This window comes from Rhincodon typus, unplaced genomic scaffold (genome assembly GCF_021869965.1).
Source record: "Rhincodon typus isolate 14 unplaced genomic scaffold, sRhiTyp1.1 hic_rhity00000081, whole genome shotgun sequence".
In the NCBI taxonomy this organism is placed as follows: Eukaryota; Metazoa; Chordata; class Chondrichthyes; order Orectolobiformes; family Rhincodontidae; genus Rhincodon; species Rhincodon typus.
In genome coordinates, this window is record NW_025965719.1 from 145,536 (window position 1) to 157,109 (window position 11,574).

At 45.8% G+C, this 11,574-nt stretch overlaps 1 protein-coding gene across 1 annotated transcript in view; it reads right to left on the reverse strand.

The window, feature by feature from the left end:
• The window catches only part of LOC125488240, a 20,566-nt gene extending 13,327 nt beyond the window's left edge, over positions 1-7,239 (reverse strand). Inside the window, exon 1 of the mRNA XM_048621174.1 lies at positions 7,172-7,239. The gene's annotated coding sequence lies outside the window, so the exon portion shown is untranslated. The remainder of the gene's footprint in view (positions 1-7,171) is intronic.
• Positions 7,240-11,574: the final 4,335 nt, after the last annotated feature.

The window sequence follows — 11,574 nt, forward strand, 5'->3', positions numbered from 1 at the left end:
ATTTACAGCATCTGCAGTTCTTTCATTTTTTTATTCTCCATACTGGGAATTATCCTGATGAACCTTCTCTGAACTGCCTCCATTGAAATGATACCTTTCCTTAAACAAAGGAACCAAAACTGCTCATAGTACTCCAGATGTTGTGTTACGGCCACCCTGTATGATTGCATTCTTATACCCCATCCCTTGAAATAAGAGCCAACATTCCATGAGCCTTCCTGATTACCTGCTGCTCCTGTGTGCTAGCTTTCTGTGTTTCATGCACAAGTTCCCCCAAGTTCCTTTGTGCTGCGGCTTTCTGCAGTCTCTCTCCATTTACATAATACTCTGTTCTTTTGATCTCCCTTTTAAAATGAATAACTGCACATTTTCCCACATTACAGTTCATTTGCCCATTTACTTAACCCAGAATATTAGGCTGGGGTTCTTGAATGCTAGTCCAGTGACATTATCGTTCGGTCACTGCCTGCCTCTCCCACCCTCACACGCAGTGAGTTCTAGATTCCCACAACCCTCTAGGTGAAAAAGACTTTCCTCACATCTCCTGTAAACCTTCTGCCCCTCACCTTAAATCTCTGCCCCTGGGCCATTGATCCCTCCATCAAGGGGAAAATTGTCTTCCTGTCTATCTATCTATCTCTGCCCCTCATAATTCTGTGTATCTCAAACATGTCCCCTCTCGATTGCTTCTCCTCTAAGAAAAACAATCTCAGTCTGTCCAACTGCACTGCAGAATGTTCTTATCATGTTCAAGCTGTAACAAGAGGGGATCAGTGCTGGGACCGTAACTCCTTACAATCTATACCAATGGCTTGGATGATGGGACAGAATGTATGGCAGCTAAATTTGCCAGAACAACAAGATAGTTGGGACGGTAAGCTGCCAAGAGGAGATCAAGAGTCTGCAAAGGAATATAGATAGTTTGAGTGAATAGGAAAGAAACTGGCAGTTGTGGGAAAATGTGAATGTTTACATTTTGACAGGAAGAATAAAAAAAACAGCATTTGTCTTTAAATGGAGAGAGAGATTGCAAAACTGTAAGATACCGAGGGACCTGGGTGCCTTGGTATATGAAACACAAGTCCCAGGCATTGACCACCCCAACACGAGACAATCTAACTGAAGCCTCTTGTCGTTATATAACTGTGGGGTTGCTTAGCTCAGTTGGCTGGATAGCTGGTTTGTGATGCAGAGTAAATCAAGCAGCATGGGTTCAATTCCCACACTGGCAGAGGTTATCATTGAAGGACTCTCCTTCACCTGAGGCATGGTGACCCTTAGGTTAAACCATTGCCAGTCTCTAATGAGACAACAGCCCTATAGTATTTCACAATGTAGGAATAGCAAGTGATTGGGAAGGCAAACAGAATATTAGCATTCATTGCGAAGGCACTGGCTATAAAAGATATTATATGCAAATGTACAATGTGTCAATGAACCTACATCTGGAGCACAGTCTATGGTTTATCTCCTTATTTTAAAAATAATATAACTGTGTTATAATCAGTTCAGGGAAAGTTCACTCAACTCATTTCTGAGGAAGACAACTCACAAAGAAAGTTTGAGCCTGTACCCATTGGAGTTGAGAAGAATGAGAGGTGATCTTATTGAAACATTGTAAGATCCCAAGAGGACTGGATAATGTGGATCCCAGGATGACATGTCCTCTCAGGGGAGACCAGAACTAGTGGACACAATTTCAGAATAAGGGATCATACTTTAAGAAGGAGGGTCAAGACCTGAGGGGACACAATCTCAGAGTAAGGGGCACTTGAGACAGAGGCGAGGAGAACTTTCTTCAGTTGGAGGATGGTGAATCTATGACATTCACTAGAGGACTGTGGAAACACAACCATTGAGTGTTTAAGACAGAAATAAGACAGACTAATGACCTCAAGGGACTTGAAGATTGGGCAGGAAAATTGCATTGAGATAGATGACTTTGAATGGTGGAGTAAACTTGAGGGGCCGAATGGCCTGCACCTGCTCCAAAGTCCTGTGTTCCTACAGGCTGCCCCAGAGAGAGGGCATGAGGCGAAGTTTGCCTCATTCTGTACTTTGGAAGTTTCCACTTCATTCTGAATCAGATGATTGAGATTTAATGAGTCTCCGAAGGGAGATTGGCCATATTCCAGCATTTACTTGATTACCTGTTTGCCGCTCTCGGGACCTTTTCCTAGTGTGACCCGATTCTGAATTCTTTCCACTTAGCTCAGGTTTGAGACCTGGGGAATTTCAGATGGAGAGTTTGAAACAGTTTCCATTCTTAAACAAAGTTAAACAAAATGTTAAACAGGCATTCCCAAACTGTGACATAATATTCCATTAAAACATTGAATCTCTCAGCATTGAGTTGTTCAAACCAGAAAGGGTTTGAATGGAGTAAATAGGGTGAAATTATTGCTGGTGGAGAGAGAATTGAAGGTAATTTCCAAAGGAGGGTAAGCTGAGATATGCACCCACACACAGTTACCCTGATTAATGTTGTGCTGCCTGAAAGGGTAGTGGAGGCAAATTTGATCAATAAGTAATTCGAGGGGAAAGTGACAGCTAAGGAGAAAGAGCAAGGGATAGGAAATCAATGAGTAGTGCTGGCACAGGCTAAGTGGGATAAATGGCCTCTTGTGCTGTAACATTGAGTGATCCTATTTCCTGCCAATGTTTACTTTCAACCAACATCACTGAAACTGTTTGGTCATCGACACACTGCTGTTTCTGGGATCTTGCTGTGTACAGTTTGGTTGTGGTGCTTTTTGCATTAAAGCTGTAACCACAATTCAAAATAGTTCATCAGCTAAAAATGCCTTTTAGGTCAGCGTGAGGGTGTGAACGTCGCTATCTAAGTTTATCCTCCTGTCAAGCAGCAGGTAACCTGGCCTCCTTCAGTGTTAAACATTGCCTCCCTGTGTTTCAGCACTGGGCTATGGGACAGCTATTTGCATCTGCACACAGCTCAGGGTGATGCCCAGCCCAGCTGGCATGATTACCACATAAAGCATGGCATGGCCAGAGAGCAGGGTTAAACAGACCGTCTTCTGGACTGTACGATACAGGGTAGAGTGTAAACTCTGCACAATATAACGGGGTAAAAATGAAGAATACATGACTGGCACACAAAATCCCGACCAATACACTGACAAGTCTGAGAACAAAGAAACTGTTAATCATCTGGCAATAGACCACAGGAGTGGGAATGAACTGGCCCCTCATTATCTTTAATGAGATGAAAAACTTCCTATGGTAATGATGCAGCTGTCTTCTTTAAAAGGCCTCACGGCAGCTGATTGGATACTCTGGGTGGGCCATACATGCTCGGTTTCTAAGCTTCTGGGGGCTGGGGGAGGTGTGGCCCTCAGTTTCTCAATCCTGACCAGCACTGAAACTTCTGGCTGCACTGAGGTTTGGGCTGGACTGCCTTAGCTCATGGACTACACTGTAATGGAGTGAGTGAGTAACTGGCCATTTGCCAGTGCCCATTGAACTCTGTCCCAGAAAGAGATGATGCCAACAATGTTAGCAGCACACATTTCAAAAGGAATGTAGTTTGAGTAATAGCTCCCAGAGCCTCCTGTGGAGATGAGGTTCTTGCAGTTAACTGTATACTTACCCTGGTGTATGACTCATGCACATGGAGCTATCTTCCAGATCGGAGCACTGTACAGCAAATTAGGCTCATTCTACCCGACTCTATCACCGGGAATGCCCAGCTTCAAACAAGACACTGAAGCTAGTGGGGCAGTCTGATCTGTTTGAGATGTTTTCAGTGGAACCAAGGGGCAGTGAGGATTCCAAGATGCAGCAGTGATTCCAAAGGCAGAGCTGCCTCAAGGCTGTATTGTGCTTGGAGGACCATGGTTGGAACAGAGAGATGGAATGAGACTGGGAGGGCAGAGACAGAAGCAGCTGTCTCCCAACAGAAAGGTTCATGAGCTCCTTGCAGTGGGGATAATGTGCCGCTGCCGGATCCAGTGATGGCTGTTTAAGCCAGTTGTGGTTTTGTTGGCCTCCATCGAGAGACTCAAACAGAATGATCCAAGTGGGAGTGAAACACAGTTTTAGTAGGGAGGAGGCATCGACACTGGGTGGGGGTGGTGGGGAAGGAATGATGAAGCAAATGGCAACTGGAGTGATGAGTGACAGTTAAGGATTTGCAGATTACGGTAGGACTGATCATAGAATCCCTTGTGGAAACAGGCCATTCAGCCCAACAAGTTCACACTGACCCTCAGAGCATCCCACCCAGACTCACCACTCCCCGCCCCCCCCCAACCACCATATCCCTATAATCCTGCTTTTCCCATGGCTAATCCACCTACTTTACATGTCCCTGGACACTACGGGCAATTTCCCATGACCAATCCACTCTAAACTGCACATCTTTGGACTGTGGGAGGAAGCTGGAGCACCCGGAAGAAACCCATGCAGACATGGGGAGAACGTGCAAATTCTACAGGGAAGTGTTACCTGAGGCTTAGATCGAACCCAGGTCCCTAGTGCTGGGGCAGCACGGTGGCTCAGTGGTTAGCACTGCTGCCTTACAGTGCCAGGGACCCGGGTTCGATTCCACCCTCAGGTGACTGTCCCTGTGGAGTTTGCACATTCTCCCTGTGTCTGCGTGGGTTTCCTCCAGGTGCTCCAGAGGTGAGGAATGTTTCTCCCATGTGGGCACAGTCAGGAAGAGGATAGTGTGGGCGTCAGGATGGCAGCGCTGGGGGTGCAGTGACATGGTGGGGGAATGGTTGGCAGGGGCTGTATAAGTTGGGTATGAATGAAGGAGTCAGGGGTGTGGGTGGATGGGTGTGTCGACCGGTATGTGATGTACAATCAGTGTGTGCAAAATCCTGGGGCAGTGGGTGGGTCATGGGGTGGTCCTGCGGGGTGAGGTTCTGGAGGAATTGGTAGGGTCCTGCAGGAGCAGGGGAGTGGTGTGGGGTCCTGGGGAGTAAGGGGGTCCTGGGGAGTAAGTGAGTCCTTGGGGGAGGTGGGTGTTTGGGTGGGGCCCTGCAGGGGCGAGGGATGGTCCTAGCAGACAGGGATGGAAATGCACAGGCAAATATGTGGATGTGTAAGGTGGATGGGGAATTGGGAGTTGGGGGTGTGGGAGTGGGAAGTGGAGTGTTGGGTGAATGGAGTGAGGTTAGGGTTTGGGTTAGGATGAGGAATGGGTTGTGGGTGGGGGATGAAGGAGGACATGGAGAGAGGTTTGTGGGTGGTGGGTGACAGTGGTAGTGGTGTATGGGGTGGGGGGGGGTGGGTGGGAGTTTGCCATTCTTACTGGTCTGGTCTATATGTGGCTCCAGATCTGCAGTGATGTGGCTCATTTTAAAACAAATACCTTTCACAAGCCTCTCTGCTCCTATGATGCTGCTTGGCCTGCTGCGTTCATCCAGCCCTGCACCTTGTTGTCTTGGATTCTCCAGCATCTGCAGTTCCTACTATCTCTGATTCACCTTTCACAGGTGTTGCTGGGAAAGCCAGCAACTCAAACTTAATGAATGCCTGAGGGGGTGTTGTTTTATTCACTCACTGGATGTGGTTGGGCTAACATCCATTTCCCTGCCCCTTGAGAAGATGGGGGTGAGCTGCCTTCTTGAACCGCTACGTCCGTGTGCTGTGGGTTGACCCACAATGCCCTGAGGGAGGGAATTCCAGGATTCTGACCCAGTGACTAAAGGAACGGTGATATATTTCCAAGTCAGGATGGTGAGTGGCTTGGAGGGGAACTTGCGGGGGTGGTGTTCCCATGTATCTTCTACCCTTGTCCTTCTAGATGGAAATGGTCGTGGGTTTGGAAGGTGCTGTCTGAGGATCTTTGGTGAATTTCTGCAGCGCATCTTGTAGATAGTACACACTGCTGCTACTGAGCGTCGGTGGTGGAGGGAGTGGATGTTTGTGGATGTGGTGCCAATCAAGTGGGCTGCTTTGTCCTGAATGGTGTCAAGCTTTCCGAGTGTTGTTGGAGCTACATCCATCCAGGCAAGTGGGGAGTATTCCATCACACTCCTGACTTGTGCCTTGTAGATGGTGGACAGGCTTTGGGGAGTCAGGAGGTGAGTTACTCTCTGCAGTATTCCTAGCCTCTGCCCTGTTCTTGTGGTTACTGTATTTATATGACAAGTCCAGTTCAGTTTCTGGTCAATGATAACCCCCAGGATGTTGATAGTAGGGGATTTAGTGATGATAACACCATTGAATGTCAAGGGACAGCGGTTAGATTGTCTCTTATTGGTGATAGTCATAGCCTGGCATTTGTGTGGCATGAATGTTACTTGCTACTTGTCACCGTTTACCACTCCACCATTTTTTCTATCCGTTGGTCAACTTACTCGTCAACTCTCCTCCATTCAAGTCTAAATATTAACCACAAACAGCAAGCTCCTCTGATATAAAAACAGAAATTGCTGGAAAAGCTCAGCAGGTCTGGCAGCATCTGTGGAGAGAAATCAGAGTGAACGTTTTGGGTCCAGTGACCCTTCTTCAGAACTGTTCTAAGAGCTGCCAGTTCGCCAAATGTCCTTGGATCCCATGATTTCTTACTTTACAGTCTCCCATATGGGACCTTATGAAAAGTCTTGCTGGAGTTCAAGTAGACCACATCAAATTTATTGTCCTCATCTACACACCTGGTCCCCTGTTTGAAAATTCAATACAGTTGGTCATACATGGCCTTCCCTTAACAAAACAACAACATTTCTGAAGAAGGGTCTAGGCCCGAAACATCAGCCTTCCTGCTCCTCTGATGCTGCTTGGCCTGCTGTGTTCATCCAGCTCTACACCTTGATATCTCTCCTTAACAAAACCATGCTGTCTGTGCTTGATTAACCCCTGCCTCACTGAGTACAGATTAATTCAGTCCCTCTGAATTGTTCCCAATAATTTCCGCACCACTGAGGCTGGATTGACTGGCTTATATTGATTTATTTGTTTATTGTTGTCATATGTATCGCGATACAGGGCAAAGTGTTGTTTTTCATGCTGTACAGACAGATCGTACCATACAAAGTGCATCAGGATTGCAGAACAGAGTGCAGAATACAGTGTTACAGCCATAAAGAGGGTGTAGAGAGAGAGAGATCAACATTAACATTTGAGAGGTCCAGTCATAAGTCTGGTAACAGCGGGGAAGAAGCTGTTCTTGAATCTGTTTGTATGTGTATTCAAACTTTTATACCTTCTTCCTGACTGAAGTGAGTGGTGGACCCTTGCTCCCTCCTTGAATAACAGTACCACATTGACTATCCTTCAGTCCTCTGGCACTTCTCCTGTAGCCAAAGAGGAATTGAAAATTATTACCATTGCCCCTGCTATTTCCTCCGTTGTCTCACTCACCAGCCTGAGATACATTTCATCCAGCTTGGAGATTTATCTACTTTTAAGCCTGCCAGACTTCTCAGACCCTCCTCTCTGTCTATGCTAATTTCTTTAATAGTATTCGTTTAGAACCCAACCTACATCCTCCTGCTCCATGCACAAATTACCATGTGGTCCTTAATGGGCCTTGCTCTTCCCCAAGTCATCCTTTTACCTAGCCTCTGACCTGCTCTTGTAGCTCCTATATTTATTCAGCTAGTTTGGTTCAGTTTCTGGTGCTGAGATTTGAACCCATTTCCCCAGACCTTTAACCTCAGTCTCTGGATTACTAATCCAGTAACCACAGACCCATTGCCTAGTCAGAGTAAAGCCACAAACCCACTGCCTAGTCAGAGATAAATCATTTCAAAGAACTGTGCTTAGAATGACACTAGCAGATTTCTGATTACTGTTACTGACTGGAGGTTTAATTTTACATTCCAGATTTATTTAATTATCCAAATTTAACTTCCCCAGCTGCATGGGATTCTAAATCCTAACCCCACGTCACGAGTGTAGATAGTGACTTGTTAATACTGTAACTGAAGCCCTAAAACGCCATGACACACCGAGAACGCTGGGCATGTGGGACCTACATCTCTGGAAGGGTGCCAGTGAGCTTGGAGAGGGTCCAGAACTGGGCCCAAAAGGTTAAACTGTGAGGAAGGTTTGCATCAACAAAACTACCATTCCCTGGAGCAACAGCAATCTGATGGAGCTGTTTAAGATGATTTCCTGATTTGATGGAGAGAAACTATTTTCTGTCACAGGAGAACTTCGAATCAGGGATTTAATTTTAAACTTGGATTGAGATTGCTCAGTACTGGAATCAGGAACCAGCTCCTAACGGAAAGGGCCATAGTAAGATGAACCTCCATCTTGAAAGGCTATGGATGCTGACAGGAAGGAGGAATGACAATTACAATTTTCAAGATTCAAGTTGGATAGATTTCTGTTGGGGAGAGTAAGCAGGCAGCTAAATAGGATTGAGTTAGAGACTAAGAAACTGAATGGGGTCAATTCAGGCTCAAAGAAGCAACGCTATTAAAAACAAAATTGCTGGAAAAGCTCAGCAGGTCTGGCAGCATCTGTGAAGGAAAAAACAGTTAACATTTCGGGTCTGGACCAAAATGTTAACTCTGTTTTTTCCTTCACAGAGGCTGCCAGACCTGCTGAGCCTCTCCAACAATTTTGTTTTTGTTCCTGATTTACAGCACCTGCAGTTCTTTTCGTTTTTTATTAAGGAACACTATCCTGTCCCTGGCATCTCCTCCAACATCAGAGCGCTATGCCCCAGCCCAACCCTGGTCTCTCTCACTGTATCTGATGTTTCCTGCTTGATCTCACCCTCAGCCTTCAGGGTGAAAGATTGTACAATGCCTGTTCTCTGCTGTTTGTAGGAACTGTACAGAGAAATAGGAAACTGTACCAGAGGGAGGGAGCTGGGATCAGAACTGTGCTAATTAGAGGCCCAGGATAATCTGCTCCAGGAACTTTTATATAAAAATAATCTAATGTAATATCCGCAGGGATGTCATTAGGATGAGGGTAATAGAACAGAGGCTCATTCATCCTTGTAAACATGTTTTTGGGCAAATCAGCTTTGTGAGAAAACCAGCTGCTTCCTCCACATCTTTAACCCTTTCAAAGCCTCAGCAGCAGTTCACTGGACTTTGCTCACTGTCAGCCACCTTCACACCACTCACCTATGTTCACCTGAGTGTGTTCGGGAATCTCAATGAGTCTGTAGCAGGAGAGGTGTCTGAAGACTGTTTCCTGTTGCAGTTACACCAGGAGCAGCACACGGAAACAGTCCCCTCACTGGGATCCAGTTCACAACAACAACTTGCATTTGTGTAGCATTGTTCACCCAGTTAATACTAATGAGGTGCTTCCACACAGAATTAGACATCAAACCAGAGGTGAGGCTAGAATTTAAAGCAGAGAATTCTACACAATGCTTAGCAGAGCCAACAGCCTCTAAGCAAAGATGAACAAAGTTCACACTTCTTCTGGAACACCTGATCAAAGGTCATCACCTTTTCAAAATGTCAGTGAGTTTTTTAAAAATTGAAGTGTTGCTACACCATGATCCAATGCAGGTCAGTGAAGGGTGATAGGGAAATGTGACCAGGGGTGAATGAGGATACAGGGAGCAGGGGTTTGCATGAACTGAAGTTACAAGATGGGAACTGGCTGGGAGGAGAGTGGGATGGTTGAATCTATTGGCAACAAAGTCATGATGAGAGTTTTGGAATTTTTGTGAGGCAGTGAAGGATGAGGAAGAAGTTGTCTTTCAGCAGAAAAGAAAGTGAATGTAACATCGACTAAATGAATAGGAAATAGAGAACAAGTGAAGCTTTCAGAAAGTACTGAAGCTCGAAAGCAGTTGGGGGTGGACAACAAGCATTGGCCTTGTCAATGCCACTCACATCCCAAGAATGAATAAATGGAAAACTTTCAGATGAGGGTATAACTCTTCTGGAGGAGGAAACGAGAAAACTACAGGGATTTATGGCATCTGTAGTTCTTTCGGTTTTTATTGAGAAAACTATAGGGAGTGGTCAACTGAGGACTTGGTGAATAGGAAGCAGGATTTCTCCAGTGCGTCTCAGTTCTGCATTTACCCAGCAAGATTAGTTCATGCGTCTGCTTTCTCATTTACCTGCCAAAGTTTATGGATACATCAACAAGGCTTTAGAGGAAAGTCATTTCAGACAGAGTTTCTCTCCCCTGATACTTTTAAAAGATATTTTCCATGTATCTGGAGCCTGCAGTCTCTGAAGACCTGGCACAGGCCACTGTAAGAGGCTGAGTCAGCAGAATGCCTATCTATAGCAAACATCTCCCTCCCAAACATCTGGCCAGATTTCCACGTATGAAACAACGCCCTGTTAACCGAACCCCATTCTCTGGGTCTTTCTGTGTCTCTCTCTCTTCCTCCTCTGAACACAGTAGCATTGAAGCAACAATTAACACATAACTGTTGGACTTTTGTAAAATAAATTCTGACCTTGGCAACATTCTGAATAAACTTTTAGTTGATGTTGGCTCCTGTTTTGTTGCTGACCCATCCCGGTGGGCCCTATATTTCGTGTTAAGCTTTCTATCACTCTGAAGAGGTGCAGAAGAAACCCTTCCACATCCAAGATTATTGCTCTATACTTGAAAATAAAGGCAGCCCCTTTGTCAGACCCAGCCTCACACAATCAGTCTTTAAAGTCAGCTTCACTTACCCAGCTGGTCTCGATACTTCGTCAGAGCAGACGCAGTGAAGACAATGGAGACCTCAGGAAGACATTCCAGCTGCTGTTGTCTGATCCTGCTCTTGGTTGGGATTCACCTCATTCTAACATTGGTGTTACACGTAATGGTCATTCCAGACGTACACACTGAAGAAGTGCGGCAGCCCAGAAATTGGGAATTAAGCAGGGAAAGTCACAAAAGCTCGTAACCTCAGTTGAAGCTTCAGTTTGCGCAGTGTCTGAGTGAAGAATTGGCCACACCCCCTCTGGTATGCGTTTAATTAAATCGTGGGGAAAAAAAAAGCTCAGGAAATGACAGCAGGAAACAGCGAGAGAGGCGGTTTGATTTTCCCCAAGCCTCTGCTCTCTATCTGCGGCGTGAAGCTTCAAAGAGCTTTGGCTGAAAGTCAAACCGGATATTTGAAATTTCAGACGCAAGATTTTGCAGAGAGTTGCAAGTTTTGCAATGTTGAACTTTCTGAGTTCTGCTGAATAGAATTTACACACTTACTCACTTTTCCAAGCACCTTCTGAGGAGGCGAGGGGCTACGTAGTGAAAGGACAATCCTTCCTCCATAACTATCAGATTATTTGAGGACCATTCCTGTGAACTGCAATGAAGAGGGTGCAGCTGATGGCCTCCCATCTCCCTCAGCCTCACCAGGGTCAAGGAACATGCAGCTTACTGCCAGATCCCAACTCCCCAGATCACTGAGTAGCTGCCAGAGGTGAATCCTGGTTAATTCTCCTGGATTCCTCTGGTACAGGCAAGTTGAGTTCCAGAGGTTCTCCTTGGAGCAAGGATCATTGGCCATGATGTGGTCCAATTGTGCCAAAGTTGAGGGTCTTCACAGAAACTGGTCAAAGTTCCATTGTTTGGAGATAATGACATCTTGGGAATGTGTTTATTTGAAAAATTTCAGTGCATGATACAGACCATTCAGCCCAACCAGTCTGTGCTGTATTCCTGCTCTGCTCG